The following is a 16,771-nucleotide window of genomic DNA, read 5'->3' on the forward strand; positions in this document are numbered from 1 at the left end:
TCAGACCGAGGCACAGTTCGGTGAGTTCGAGATTGCTAGGGTTTCACTGAGAGTTGAATTCGGTCACACCGATTTGCAAGTTTTGGTCAGACTGAAAAGTGCAAGTGTAATGGCCAAAGCCAAATTGGTGAGACCGATTTCCATAACTCGGTCGGTCCGAGATGAGTTCGACAGAAACCTAACTCTGAATTTTCGAATCAAATCTAGTCTAAAGAAGGTTTTTGCTGGACAGGATGATCTCATACGTGGTAAGAAACATGGCATTTGCTTTGTGCTAAGAATCAGAGGAAAGAATTGCACACAGATTCGAACTCATACCCTAGTTCGGTGATGAGCTCGCTACAACGACAACGGCGGCGTAGAATTCTGTTGACGGCAACAGAAACTAGCGGCGGGAGGTCGTTGGCGACGAGAGGACGATCCGGAGACCCGAGACGACAGAGAAGGACACGCGCGGGCGAAAGGGTTTTGGAGAAATTTCCAAAATTTGACCCGTCGGTATATATATCCTGACCTTGTCGGTGTGACCGAGTGGAACAACTCGGTGGCACCGAGATGCAGAATTGCAAGTTGTTACTGCAACTCGGTGTGACTAAATGGTTTTAATCGGTTGCATCGAGATTAAAACTAGATCAAGGCAATGAACTCAGTTTGACCAAAAAGAATGAATCGGTCAGACCGAAATGCACACATAGATTTTGGAAGTTTAAGTCTATGATGAATCGATGACTCTGAGTGCTTCTCACACAGAGGGTTCGAATCTGACTTGATCAAACTTTGTGATATAGCATGAATATAGTTTGAGACGAGAAAATCATAGATAACTATATGAAGTTCTTAGGCATTCTTATCCATCCATTTGGCAAAAGAAAAAGATCCAAAAATCAAAGCAACAAATGGATGTCCTTGAATGAGTAAAATATGCAACCAACATGCTCACACAATAAAATGTCAAATAAAATATGTGAGGAAGCATCCACAAACACTTTAGAATCTATCAAACAATTGGCGATGACTAGGTCATCTATATATGAGTATATTGACTTAGGAGTCAAATGAGAACATTTTATCATAGGTCATATTCATCGTTTGAGCATAAGTGGGGTTACCACTTTTACATAAAGTATTGTTGTGTTCACATCATTAAAGTTGCTTTAACTCAATATTTAGAGTAAATCTCCTCCTAGATGTGATGTCCCCCCTTAAGAGGGATAAACTAACCTTGGGTTTTGTCGATGATGACTTTATGTAGATGTTGAAGATGTGGATGCTCAATGTTGATTTAGATCATTTGGAACAATCCATTGGAGTAAGTTGCACTTTCAATACCTACACGGGTTAGTTCCACAAGGAACAAGCAAGGATATCCATAGACATAGAGTGAAGTGCACACAAGATGATGTCCATGAAAGCATTAGGTTACCTTGTCCCTTGACTTACCAACAAGAGGGTTTGTGAGTCCTTAAACTAGTGCAAGATGTGAAAGTCGTTTGCACTTGTCCACGCCAAAGTGATATGAGTGACGTATGTTGGCAGAGTCACCCTCAAGAACTTTCTAGTTCTTCTTCTCCAGGATCCACATCAACTTGATGGGAATACTTGGAGTTGTAGTCATACTTGATGAGGTGGAACTTGATGTAGTTTTGGGAACCCACTTGACCAAGGCCTTGTGAGCTTCTTCAAATGCATCAATCTTCTCTTGAATCTTGTTCTTGCCTTTTTGCTTGTGGTTTTGTGTTGGAAGATCATCTTGAGCTTGTGTCCCCTTGAAAGAAGTAGGATCATACTTCTCTTGTTGAGGAACAAACTTCGTCTTAGGGTATTGATCTTCTTCCCATTCAACTCCATTAGCATTGAAATTTCGTTCAAAATCAACACCTTGTTTTTTCTGGTGCCTTCCTTGCTTGTTTACAATTTCCTCAAATTGCTTACTTCCAACAAGCCTCTTGTAAACACCTTTCTCTATAATTCCCTTCAATAAGCTATTTTCTTGCTCAAATGTAACTTGGCTAAGATAACCATTAGTGAAATCAAGAGAACTACTAGAAGCAACAATAGTGGATTTAACATAATTATTGTTACTACTAGAAGGAGAATCTTTCTTGCTCTGGTTGCTAGATTTTACTTGTGGCATGGAAGTAGACAAGAGTAAACAACGCTTGGCAATGTAACAAGAACTTTTCGTATGAAGATCATCGTTGATTGCCTTTAAAAACCCATGCTCGTGCTCAAGGTTGAGCTTTTCAAAGCATAGCTTCTCATGAATCTTTAAAAGCTCTTGATGATCTTTCAAGATAGTTTCATGAGCTAACTCAAGAGTGTTTAGTTCTTTAGTTAGACGCTTAATCTCCTTCTTATCATCGTCATTCGTTTTATCTTGATTAGCATGATTAATAGCAAGTTCATCATAGTTTTCATCACTAGAGTTGTCAACAAGTAAATCATCATCACCTAGCAAATCATCTTCATCACTATTGACATCAACATACTCGGGATGTGATACCTTTGGGCCTTTAGCCATGAAGCATCTTCCAATTCCTTCATTTGGTGAGTCAAATATGTCATAGGAGTTGGTCGACACAAGTGCTAGACCGGCAACACCTTCATCTTGAGTATATTCAGACTCGGAGTGATAACTTCTCTCGGGGTGATGGTCGGTGTCAGGGTCGGATACCCATTCACCAACGTGAGCTTGGTGTCTTCGTTTTTTGTAGCTCCTTGATAACTTGTCCTTCCTTTTCAAGTCCTTACTTCTGCAAGAGGTTCTTCGTTCATAACGATCATCTCTCTCTTGGAGATGATTCTTCTCTTCTACTTCTTCTTTTAGGCGAGTCTTCTTTTCTTTTGTAGGGAGCCATACATTCATTGGAGTAGTGTCCGGGTCTTCCACAATTATGGCAATTACGCCCACAACTAGAATATCTTTTGTCATTATAGAACCTTGACTTGGAATTCCTTTCCTTGTTTTACTTTTGTAGAACTTGTTGAAATTCTTCACCATTAGGCTCAATTCTTCATTGAAGGCTTATTTCTCACTTGACAATGTAGGAACATCACATGAGGCTTTGTAAGCACCACTAGACTTGTTGTGCAGCTCTTCTTTATCACAATTCTTCCAATGACTTCCGTTGGCTTGAGATCTTTGTAGTAGGGCATCATTTGGATCAATGTGCACATGGTATCATATTTTCCATCCAAGGCTCTTAGGATCTTTTTGATGATGAATCTGTCGGTCATCTCTTCACTTCCTAAGTCGGCAATCTCATTTTTGATGAGAGCAAGCCTAGAGTACATTTCAGCGACACCTTCAACATCCTTCATTTTGAACTTGTCAAGCTGACATTGAAGCACGTCCAATTTGAATTCCTTGACGGAGTCGGTACCATCGTGCATATCAATCAAAGTATCCCAAATTTCCTTAGCATTCTCAAGACGGCTGAGTTTGTTGAATTCTTCGAGGCACAATCCGTTGAAGAGGATATCACAAGCATGAGCATTGTATTGTAGCATCTTCAACTCTTCCGCGGTAGCTTCACTATTCAGTTCTCTCCCATCAAAGAATTCACCTTATAAGCCAATACACACAATAGCCCAAATGGCGGGGTTATGTCTAAGAATATGCATTTCTATCTTATCCTTCCGATTAGCAAAATTAGTACCATCAAAGTAAGGACCTCTACGATGGTAATTTCTCTCACTAGACGCCATACTCTCCTAGGTTGTGAAACCAACGCTATGATCACCAAAGTTATGGAAATCAAGGCAAAATGGAGACAAAATCTCTAATACCACTTGTAGGATCGAAAATATGTCTAGAGGGGGTGATTAGACTACTTGACCAAATAAAAATCTAGCCTTTTCTCAATTTTACGTCTTGGCAGATTTTAGCAACTTAGCACAAGTCAAGCAATCAAACTACACATGCAAGTCTAAGAGTATAGCAGCGGAATATAAATCATTGCATATGAAGGTAAAGGGAGGAGTTTAGAGGGATCAAATGCAATGTAGACACGGAGATTTTTGGCGTGGTTCCGATTGGTGGTGCTATCGTACATCCACGTTGATGGAGACTTCAACCCATGAAGGGTAATAGTTGCGCGAGTCCACAGAGGGCTCCACCCACGAAGGGTCCACGAAGAAGTAGTCTTGTCTATCCCACCATGGCCATCGCCCACGAAGGACTTGACTCACTCGGGTAGATCTTCACGAAGTAGGCGATCTCCTTGCCCTTACAAACTCCTTGGTTGAACTCCACAATCTTGACGGAGGCTCCCAAGTAACACCTAACCAATCTAGGATACATCACTCTCCAAAAGGTAATAGATGGTGTGTTGATGATGAACTCCTTGCTCTTGTGCCTCAAATGATAGTCTCCCCAACACTCAACTCTCTCTCACAGATTTGGATTTGGTGGAAAGATGATTTGAGTGGAAAGCAACTTGGGGAAGGCTACAGATCAAGATTCTTGTGATTGGATTGGAATATCTTGGTCTCAACACATGAGTAGGTGGTTCTCTCTCAGAACGTGAATGCTAGAAGTGTAGGCACGTTTTGATGGCTCTTTCCATGAATGGAGGATGGGTGGTGGGGTATATATAGCCTCCACACAAAATCTAATCGTTACACACAATTTACCAAACTCGGTGGGACTGAATAGTTAAACTCAGTCAGACCGATTTAGTTCAAAATGTGAACGTTAGGCTTTTTGGTGGGACCGACATGTCAACTCGGTGGGACCGATTTCATTAGGGTTAGGGCATAACATAATCTCGGTGAGACCAATCACATAAACTCGGTGAGACCAATTTCTGTAATAGGCAAACAGAGAGTTGGTCAGGCAAACTCGGTGGGACCGATCACTCATTTCGATGAGACCGAAATGTAACAAAAAGGAAACAGAGAGTTTGCATCGCTCATTTCGGTTAGACCGATTGCTCATTTCGGTTAGACCGAAACATTACGAAAGAAAACAGAGAGTTTGCAATCCCATCTCGGTGAGACCGGGATCCCTATCAGTGAGACCGAACAGATTAGGGTTTTTGGCTACGGCTATGTCAAATGACCTCAGTGACGCCGGATAGATCAAATCGGTGGGGACGAGTTTGACTTTTGGTTTGAGACATATGTGGATATAAGAAAGTGGTCGAGGGCTTTGGAGCATATCACTAAGAATTTTGAGCAAGCAAGCCATTAAGCAACACCTCATCTCCTTTTAATAGTATTGGATTTTCCTATGGACCCAATGTGATCTTGGATCACTCAAATGAAAATATAGAGTCTTTAGCTTGAGCCAATATGTGTCCTTAGCATTTTTAGGGGTCCACATTTCTAGTCCATGCCATATCAATCATTGAATTTTCTGAAATAATCATCTTGAAAGAGCATTAGTTCAATGAGTTATATATTGTTAGGAATTACCAAAACCACCCAGGGATAGTTGCACTTTCACGCGCGCCGGTTGTCTTTCTTCAGGATTTTCGCATGAGAAGACTGGGCACGGCGTCTGTGCTCGGGTCCATCCCTGCAGCGTCGGTAAACCCAATGATTAAGCTCTGTCTGGCGGGTCGGTCCCGTTCACATCACCTCATGGGGTCGTTGGTGTTTGGCCTTTGTGATGCCCCGAGACCGGTGCGCCTGGTGTCTCCCAGATATTCTCCGTCGTTGCCATGTCATTCTGCTTGCGTGTTGCATTTTGCCATGTCATCATGTGCATTGCATCCTCATGTTTTCCAAAACTTGCATCCGTCCTGGTCTCCCTTTTCCTTCCGTTGTTCGTTTCGAACCCAGACACACTCGCATGCGCCCGCGGCACGTCCGAAATATTATTTTATAAGTGGCGGGAAAATGTTCTCGGAATGGGATAAAAGTTGGCGTGCGGTGTTGTTATGTTGTCAGTTGGCCGCCTGCCAAGTTTCATCGCATTCGTAGCCCGTTTGATAGCCCAACCATTAAACATATACCGACACTAGCCGGTCCATCGTCTGACGTTTTCGGTCTCCGAAAACTTCTGCCGGGCCTCTCTCTCTTTTCTCTTCCACGACCCAAGGCATCTCCACACAGCCACAATCAGCCAACCTGCAGCCCGCTAAAACCCTCCTCTGACCGGAACCATTCGATTGCGATGGGACGGTCCAGAAACGACCTCAAACCCACCAAAACCTAACCCCTTCCTTATATAAACACCCCACATGCCAATTTTGGCCTCCTCCAACCCCCACCTCATTTTTCGCGCCCCAATCATCTGCCACCGGTGCCCTCTTCGTGTTCCGCGCCGGCCACCTCCTCAGCGCCAGTTAGCGAGTCGCCAGTGGGCCCGCCGCCTCCAGCCGACCCCCTCCAGCCAATCAGAGAAAGCCACGCGCCCCCTACCTCCTAGCGCCACCGTGGCCCGCCCAGGCCCCGGGCAAGCCCGTGGAGCCCATCGGGGCCCGCCCCCAAGCCCGCGCGTCGCCGCCTTCAATCCAGATCAGGAGAGCCTCGATCTCTCCTCCCGCTCACCCCCAACGTCCGCCGCAGGCGACCAAGGCCGCCGGAGCTCGCCCGCCGCGACCTCGTCGGAGCCGACGCCGACGACCCCATCTTGTCTCGCCGCCAGGTCGGGCCCCCATCCCTCTCCTCTCCCGTTCTCTCTCTTTTCTCTCTTTCTCTCCCTAACCTCTCTGCTCTCCTCCTTGGTCAGCACCGCGCCAGGGCTCCCTCGCCGTCGCCCCACGACGAGCCGCCGCCGGATCCGGCCATCTCCGGTCCATCCCCGCCGGATCAGCGTTGTCACCGCTGTTCCAAGCCCCGCCCTCGCGGGAGCCACCTAGCACCGTCGCCCCTTGCCTACTGTTCATGAGCCAGGCACTAGGAGGGCGACGAGCGCGTTGACCGCGCGTGGTCTGCGCATGGGCCTCGGCCTCGCCCGCTGGCCCAACCGGACCAGTCGGCCTACCTCCTCCACATATCTGGGCTTTTGGCGCATGGTGAGCCACCCACACCCTAGCGCCCAAGTGCTCTGTACGCCCAGTTTTGGCCCGTGCCTGTTTTTTTACTGTTCGGTGAATTTCCTAAATAACCAGTGCATGTATATTACAGTTTTGCCATCGCTTTAAAATGCTCATACCTAGAGAACCGTGCATCGGATTTAAACATGTTATATATGTAAACTACTTAGATTCATGTCTAGTTTCATAATCCGCATCATTCATCCATGTTAAAAATGTTAAAAATGTTGTTTGATAACATTTGTATATTGCCATGTTAAAATGATTTAATTCATAACTAATTAACCGTAGCTCGGATTTAAATAAACTTTATATGCAAATGGGGTAGAAAAATGCGTAGTTTGACATGGTGCACTCATCTTGCATGTTTAACAACTCTAAAATATGGTTTAGGGCAGAACAATACCAAATTCATAATATGCATATGGGGATTTTCGGAATTGTTGTTTGTTATTTCCGGCCTCATTAAAACTTGCCTAAATAGTTAGTTTACTTATGCCTCACCTCTTGCCATGTTAACCAACATTTAATACTGTTGGGTACATAAACAAGAGCAAACTAAATAACTTGAATGTGGGGTTTCGTCAATATGCAACTTGTCACATATTGAGCTCCACTTAACTTGTAGTGTTGTTTGTGCACTTGCCATGCCATGCATATTTTAACCGGACATGCATCATCCTTGGTTGTGCATCATGCCATGTTTATGTTTGTGTGTTTACCATGTTGCTTGCTTCTTGCTGGTTTGCTTCTCTCGTTAGCTTCGGTTTCATTCCGGAGTTGTGAGGATTCGTTCGACTACGTTCGTTTTTCTTCTTCATGGACTCGTTCTTCTTCCTTGCGGGATCTCAGGCAAGATGACCATTACCCTCGATATCACTTCTATCTTTGCTTGCTAGTTGTTCATTCCATCGCGATGTCGCGCTACCTACCACTTGTTTATCATGCCTCCCATGTTGCCATGTCAAGCCTCTAACCCACCTTCCTAGCAAATCGTTGTTTGGCTATGTTACCGATTTTGCTCAGCCCCTCTTATAGCGTTGCTAGTTGCAGGTGCCTTGTAGGTTGTTCCATGTTGGAACATAGATATGTTGGGATATCATATCTCTTATTTAATTAATGCATCTATATACTTGGCAAAGGGTGGAAGGCTTGGCCTTTTTCTCGGTGTTTTGTTCCACTCTTGCCGCTCTAGTTTCCGTCATACTGGTGTTATGTTCCTTGATTTTGTGTTCCTTACACAGTTGGGGTTATGTGACCCCCCTTGACAATTCGCTTTGAATAAAACTTCTCCAGCAAGGCCCAACCTTGGTTTTAACATTTGCCTAACAACCTATACTTTTCCCTTGGGAGTTATAAACCCGAGGGTCATATTTATTTAACCCCCCCAGGCCAGTGCTCCTCTGAGTGTTGGTCTGAACTGGGCGATGTCCGGCGCCCCCTGGGCAACCAGGGTCTCAGCTAACCTGACGTCTTGCCCATCCGGTGTGCCCTGAGAACGAGATACATGTGACTCCTATTGGGATTTGTCGGCACATCAGGCAGTCTTGCCGGTATTGTTTTACCATTGTCGAAATGTCTTGTAACCAGGATTCCGAGACTGATCGGGTCTTTCCGGGGGACATAATATCCTTTGTTGATCGTGAGAGCTTGTGATGGTCTAAGTTGGGACCCCCTGCAGGGTATAAACTTTTGAGAGTCGTGCCCGCGGTTATGTGGCAGATGAGAATTTGTTTATATCTGGTTGTAGAGAACTTGACACTAAACTTAATTAAAATGAATCAACCGCGTGTGTAGCCATGATGGTCTCTCTTCGGCGGAGTCCGGGAAGTGAACACGGTTTGAGTTATGTTTGAACGTAAGTAGTTTCAGGATCATTTCTTGATCACTTCTAGCTTCACAACCATTGCGTAGCTTCTCATCTCACTCTTATATGCGTATGTTAGCCACCATTTTTTGCTTAGCGCTTGCTGTAACTCCACTTCATTACCTTATCCTACCCATAAGCTTAAATAGTGTTAATCTCGCGGGTTTTGAGTTTGCTGAGTCCTTGTGACAAACAGATACAACCAAAACAGTTGCAAGTGCCGATCATACCAGTAAAGGTGCTGCAACCGAGCTCAAGTGGGAGTTCGACGAGGACCTTGGTCGTTACTATGTTTCGTTTCCTGATGATCAGTAGTGGAGTCCAGTTGGGACGATCGGGGATCTAGCATTTGGGGTTATCTTCTTTCCATTTGGTTTTGACCGTAGTCGGTCTATGTGTGTATTTTGGATGATGTATGAATTATTTAACTATTGTGTGAAGTGGCGATTGTAAGCCAACCCTCTTTATCACTTTCTTGTTCATTACATGGGACTGTGTGAAATGACCCTTCTTGCGATAAAACCACAATGTGGTTATGCCTCTAAGTCATGCCTCGACATGTGGAAGATATAGCCGCATCGTGGGTGTTACAAGTTGGTATCATAGCCATCTCCGACTTAGGAGCCCCCTGCTTGATCGAATCGCTGATGTTGTTGAGTCTAGAACAAAAATGTTTTGAGTCTTAGGATTATATATATCGGAGAGTAGGATTATTTTTACTCCTTAGTCCCTTCTTCTCTCTGGTGAGGCCTCCTGACGTAAATGTTTTGACTTTCCTCTCCTCAAATTTCATGAAAAAAATTAGGATCACGCGGGTATATTGGAATCATTCCGATATTCTTGTGATGAGAACATTGTTCTTGGTGCCTCCTGACATTTAGGGGTTGTGGCAGTGTCCCAGGGAGTTGAGCTCTGAGGTGTTGTCGTCACAATTTTATTATTGCAGTTCTGGAATACCTGAGTTCGCCGACATCGAAAATCTGTTTTATGCAGTTGTTGGTGAGATAACCTCGACGCCACCCAGTATTGGGACAGGAATTCGGGAATATAGCCATAACTCGTATAAAGGATGCTTTTCGAAGGTGTAGGTACATGATTTCCGGAGTTTTCTTGGTTATGTGTTGACGGATGGATACAGTTGGAGCATAGGGCTTGTTAGTTGTGTGATATATATTGTGCCTCTCTGTATCCCCAACACCAGATTGCATAACCAGAAAGTTTCGGGAGTTAATAGGTGGGATTCAAGTAGCTCCTAGAATATCTTTCTGACATATGCATGATATGGGATTGGGTAAATCTCTATCATATGTATTTGTTTCGGCTTATTCTGCAAGCCAAATCTTTGATTTGTTTTGAGTTGTGGTATTCGAGTTGCTTCAATGTCAAGTGTTGATTCCATATCTTTCCTAAGTGGTGTTGTCATATCCCTATTTATCGAGATTGTCATCCCAATTCTATTTCCAACCGGTGCGCTTCTCTTCGAGAGGATCCCATCATTCTCCCCACCCACAAGATCAATTCTAAGTTTTCTCAAAGGTGTTTCTTCCATCAGTCCCAAGTTGCCTTTGTTTCTTTCCCGCCCTCCCACCCTTTTCTTCAAGGACTCATATATATCTTAATCATGTATCCTTTTATTCAGGTGAAGCCCCTTCATTCTTTTTCAATCAATGATCTTATCTAGTGATTCCCTGGAAGATGCTTAGGAGCTATAAGTTTATCATTCTTCGTTCTCTTTTCTTCTCTGGTGGATTCAATTCAAGCTTTTGGTGTTGATCATATCCCTTTCCTCGTTTCAAATGCTTTCTCGTGTTGGAAGTTCTTATCCAAGCATCTCTGGATCATTAACATTACGATTCTTGTATCCGGAGTGCTGAAGATATCTCAGAAGATTCACGTTTCCATTCTCAATCCGTTCAAGTTATTTCGAGGTTGTTATCTCATTCGACCATTTAGTTCAACTGGTGCAATCTCTCTTTATATCATTCAATGGTGTATCTTTGAGTGGGCCCTAACCCACAAGTCTTTTCCCAGGATCTTACCTGACTCTTCTAATTTTGTCGGCGCTATTCCCTAATTTTTTTCAAAGTTTGACGTAAGAATGAATTATCATCAGCCAGATGCTCTCCAGGATCGCTTTCAAATTCTTTTCATCGCTGATTCAACCTTTATATTCTTCATTATCCCGGAGTGTCTCGGCAATTAATGGTGGTGTTTCTCATCGTCATTCTCAACATTTGAAGACCAAAGAAGAGTTCCTCTTAAATCCTTGCCCATTCTTCCAAAGATTCATGGTTCTAGCTTTATGCCATCCTCATAATTGCTCTAATCATCAAGGATTCTTTTCAAACCCATCCGGGGCATTTTAGGAGTTATTCGCTTCTTGATCATCCAAAGGCCATCATTTCAGAAGATTTATGCATTCTCAGCATTTAGCTCGCATTCCCCAATTCTACCGGCGCATCGTCGAACTATCCTCTAATCAGTTCATGATCTCTTAGTTCTATTGTATCTAATTTCCCTCAAGTATCAACGTTGTTTTCTAATTTGTAATACCCACGATGCGGCTATATCTCCCACGTGTCGGAGCACGACTTAGAGGCATAGCCACATAGTAGGCATGTCGCAAGAGGGGTAATCTTTACACATCCCATGTACTGAATAAGAAAGGGATAAAGAGTTGGCTTACAATCGCCACTTCACACCATACATAAACATAGCATTACATCATCCAGATACAATCAAGGTCCGACTACGGAACCAAATAAAGAAAGACAACCCCTAATGCAATAGATCCCCGATCGCCCCGACTGGGCTCCACTACTGATCAACTAGAAACGAAACAACACAACGAACACGATCTTCATCGAGCTCCCACTTGAGCTCGGTTGTGTCACCTGCATGGTATCATCGGCACCTGCAACTGTTTGAAGTAATCTGTGAGTCACGAGGACTCAACAATCTCACACCCGCGAGATCAAGACTATTTAAGCTTATGGGTAGGAAAGGGTAGTGAGGTGGAGCTGCAGCAAGCACTAGCATATATGGTGGCTAACTTACGCAAACGAGAGCGAGAAGAGAAGCAAAACACGGTCGTGAACTAGAAGTGATCAAGAAGTGATCCTGAAACTACTTACATTCAAGCATAACACAAGAACCGTGTTCACTTCCCGGACTCCGCCGAGAAGAGACCATCACGGCTACCACACGCGGTTGATGCATTTTAATTAAGTTAAGTGTCAAGTTTTCTACAACCGGACATTAACAAATTCCCATCTGCCCATAACCGCGGGCACGGCTTTCGAAATTTCAAAGCCCTGCAGGGGTGTCCCAACTTAGCCCATCACAAGCTCTCACGGTCAACGAAGGATATTCCTTCTAGCGGGAAGACCCGATCAGCCTCGGAATCCCGATTACAAGACATTTCGACAATGGTAAAACAAGACCAGCAAAGCCACCCGATGTGCCGACAAATCCCGATAGGAGTTGCACGTATCTTGTTCTCAGGGCAACACCGGATGAGACTAGCTACGAGTAAAACCAACCCTCAAGTTTCCCCGAGGTGGCCCCGTAGGCAGCTTGGTTCAGACCAACACCCAGAGGAGCACTGGCTCGGGGGGTTTAAAATAACATGACCCTTGAGTCTGCAGAACCCAAGGGAAGGTATATGGTGGTAGGTAGGCAAATGGTAAAACCAAGGTCGGGCCTTGCTGGAGGAGTTTTATTCAAAGCGAACTGTCAAGGGGTTCCCATAACACCCAACCGCGTAAGGAACGCAAAATCAAGGAACATAACACCGGTATGACGGAAACTAGGGCGACAAGAGTGGAACAAAACACTAGGCATAAGGCCGAGCCTCCCACCCTTTACCAAGTATATAGATGCATTAATTAAATAAGAGATATTGTGATATCCCAACAAATATCCATGTTCCAACATGGAACAAACTCCATCTTCACCTGCAACTAACAACGCTATAAGAGGGGCTGAGCAAAGAGGTAACATAGCCAAACAACGGTTTGCTAGGACAAGGTGGGTTAGAGTCTTGACATGGCAATATGGGAGGCATGAAAAAGCAAGTGGTAGGTATCGCGGCATAGGCATAGCAATAGAGCGAGCAACTAGCAAGCAAAGATAGAAGTGATTTCGAGGGTATGGTCATCTTGCCTGAGATCCCGCAAGGAAGAAGAACGAGTCCAAGAAGAAGACAAACAGACGGTTGGCTGCGGGAGGATTTGGATCTGGGAAGATCCCAAGGTGGAAGGAGAGACGAGGTGGAGTGGCGGCGCGGTGATGGAATGGATGGGACAACTCCCTAAATTTTAGGGTTGGTCTATATATATAGCAGACGGAAGGGATTTTTAGGTGCGTCCGATCATCATCGGACGGCTCCGGGTCAATTGGGTACTCAAAAGAAGAAACAAAAGAAGTATTGTGGTATTTCAGGGTTGATCCAGACTCAACTGTTACGACCGAGGGGGCCGGGTTAGGGGGGTATATCGTCCCTCTGATCTTAATCGGACGGTCCCGGATAAATAGGCTAGGGAGGCCAAAAAGAAAAAACGAGATGTTTTGTAGATGTTTGGGGATGATCCGGATCCAATGGTGACGACTGCCCGGGTCGGGTCCGGGGAAGTTTCGGACGCGCACGAGAGGCCTGTGCATGGCACAAAGAGGGGCAGGCTGGGCCTAGGTGGACTGTGGAGAGCGGGTTAGTCTGAGAGAAGAGGGTAGAGATGCAGCCTGGCACGGTTTCCGGAGACCGAAAACGTCCGACGAAAAGACCGGCTATACTGCCGCTATTGGTTAACCGTTGGGGCATCAAACAGACTCCGAATGCGATGAAACTTGGCAGGCGGCCTACTGGCAACCTAACAACACTGCATGCCAACTTTCAACCCATTCTGAGAACATTTTCCGACCACTCCACCACTATGAGAGGATCTCGTCCCGAGATCTAGGATGGCACCGGAGGGAAGCAGAAAAGGAAGAGGTAAAACAAAGTTGGTTCTTTGACAAACGAATGAAACCACGAGCCTTGAGAGGTTAAACCATTTTGAGAAAAGAATACAACGGATATGATCGAAGTTGAAAACACTCCGTTAGAAAAAGGAAGAAGCAACATTACTAGAACCTTGTAGGTTGAAAGACATAGGAAAAGTGTCACAAAGGACAAGAAGTACTAGCAAGCACTCCGGTAGAAACGAGATGTACAGGGAACGATAAGGATCAATTACGACAACACTCCGGTTGTAAATGGAAGGTAAAGAATATGAACTTGGCAAAATGAAAGCACTTGGATGAGAGTCCGGTTAGAAGAGGAATGATAGACACAACACTCCGGTTAAACAAGATAGAGAAGGAATAAGAATGATATAAATTGGACAGCACTCCGACTGTAAATGGAATGAATTGAACATGATTTTGACAAGATGAGAGGATACTTGAAAAGAGGACACGACACTCCGGTTAAAAGGATAAGCACGAAAAGAACAATATCCTCACCATTCGAGATGATGAGAGAAAAGAGCAACATCACCATGCCTCCGGAAGAAAGAATAGAAGGTCGATCGTCGAAACAATAGAACAGAGGATAAAATGACAACTTCTGCCACAAATGAGCTTGGAAAACACCCTTTCAAGAAATTTGTACGGAGTTGATGGAAAACCCACAACGAAACGAAAAAACTTGTAGATGGCTTATGGAAAAACTTCTCAAAATTGAGGCAAAATTCTGCCACTACGGAAACGAAAGATTGGATTGATATCAACAAGAAGACGAGAAGGTTATTTCACCACGAGTATAAATGAAGAACTTGGGTCATTTATAAGCACCATAATTAGCAACAATCCTTAGGGAAAAGCTTTAGGTGAAAAATAACCCAAGATAATTTCAACGAAGAGATTGATGGTTTGAAAAGATGTCTTGAGCGAAGAGAAAATGATGGATTTAGATATGTCACTCTTGAAACTTGTGAATCATGAAACACGAAGGAAAATTATCAAAAATGACATAACACCACCTGAAATGATAAGGTAGAAAGAATTGCACTTCGGAATGTAAGATGAAGAATGCTTAAACTCCTCAAGACAAAACATGTGTTGAGCACCATGCATACTTTTGAGAGTATAGCTTGGCGGATCATAACTTCAAGAGAAATCTTGAAGAACAATTGAAGAATGAAAGAAATCCTTGATGAACCACCATGAAGAACTCTGGTAATAAAAGGATGATAAAGGAAAGAGAAGTTGAAAACACAAGGTGAAGCCTTGTAATGATTTAGATGGATCTTCGTGATGATGAGAGATTGGAACTCCGGGAAAAGAAAAGATGAAACAATTGAAACCAAGAATTACTTCACCGTGAACAAACTCCGGAAGAATGAATCAATCACTTGGATGAAACAAGAATAAGAATTATGTTATGCGCATCCTTCACCAATTAAATTGATGACAAGCAACAGATTTGGCATACCACTTATTCTCGTAGAAAGGATTAAGAGAGGTATAGTGCAAACTTGAGAAGGTCTTCGACGAACCACCGGAAGGATAGAAACAATGAATAAATTGATATGATAAACGAAGGAAGAAGAATCTTGGAAGAACCACCGTAAGACTTGAAAATGAAAGTAGCAAAGGCACAAAACACCGGGAAGAATTTGAAAACGAATGAAGATACTTGCTGGGATTTAGATACATGAGAACGAAGAGATCAAGAACTGATTAGAGGATATTTGAATGATGCACCGGTAAGATTTGGAGAATGAGAGCTGAAAGCTGAGAATGAATAAACCCGGAATGATGGCCTTCAGAGAATCAAACTGAAAAGACTCCTGAATTGCTCCGGATGGGTGGAAAGAGTTCTCCCAATCAAAAACAATTATGAGAGGATGGCAGAAAGCTTGAACCATGAATCTTTGAGAGAACGGATAAGATTTGAGAGAAACTCTTCTTCGGTCTTCATATGTTGAGAATGACGATGAGAAGCACCACCCAGAATTGTTGAGGCACTCCGGAATGAAAATTAGAAATGTTGAACCAACGATGAAAATAATTTGAAAGATCTTGGAGAAAGACATTTGAGTGATGACAAATCATTCTTACGTCAAACTTGGAAAAGAATTTGAGAGTAACTTTGGGGAGATTAGAAGAGTCAGGTAAGATCCTGGGAAAAGACCTGTGGGTTAGGGCCCACTCAAAAGAAACACCGTTGAACGATTACTTGAAAGGGAGATTGCACCGATTGAATTAAATGGCTTGAATAAGATAACAACCTCGAGATAGCTTAAGCGAATTAGCAATGAAAACGCGAATCTCTTGAGATATCTTCAGCACTCCGGAACAATTGAATAGCAAGCGGGGAATGATTATGAGGTGCACCGGTATGGGAAAACATTTGAAACGGGGAAAGGGATATGATCAACAAAGCTTGAATTGAATCCACCGTAGAAGAAAAAAGAATGAAGAATGATGATTTGAAATTTCCTTAGAAAAGAATGAAGAGACTTCACCTGAATAAAACGGATATTTGATTAAGAATTCTGAGTCCTTGAAGAAACAAGGGTGGGAGGGCAGGAAAACAAAAGCAACTTTGGACGGATGAAACAAATAACGTTGAGAAGACTTTGAGTTGATCTTGCGGATGGGAAAATGACCGGATCCACTTGAAGAGAAACACGCCAGTTGAAAAGGATTGACATGAAAATCTCGATTATCATGAAGGATTAGCATCCACATAGAAATATGAGGACACTTCTTAGGACAGGTATGGAATTAACACTTGACATTGAAGCAACTCGAATACCACAAACCAAAACAAAACAAAGGATTGGCTTGCAAAATAAGCCAGAAACAAACATACGATAGATCCATATTGTATCATGTGTCTGTTGGAAAGATATTCTAGGAGCTACTTGAATTC

This window comes from Triticum urartu, chromosome 3 (genome assembly GCF_003073215.2).
Source record: "Triticum urartu cultivar G1812 chromosome 3, Tu2.1, whole genome shotgun sequence".
In the NCBI taxonomy this organism is placed as follows: domain Eukaryota; kingdom Viridiplantae; phylum Streptophyta; class Magnoliopsida; order Poales; family Poaceae; genus Triticum; species Triticum urartu.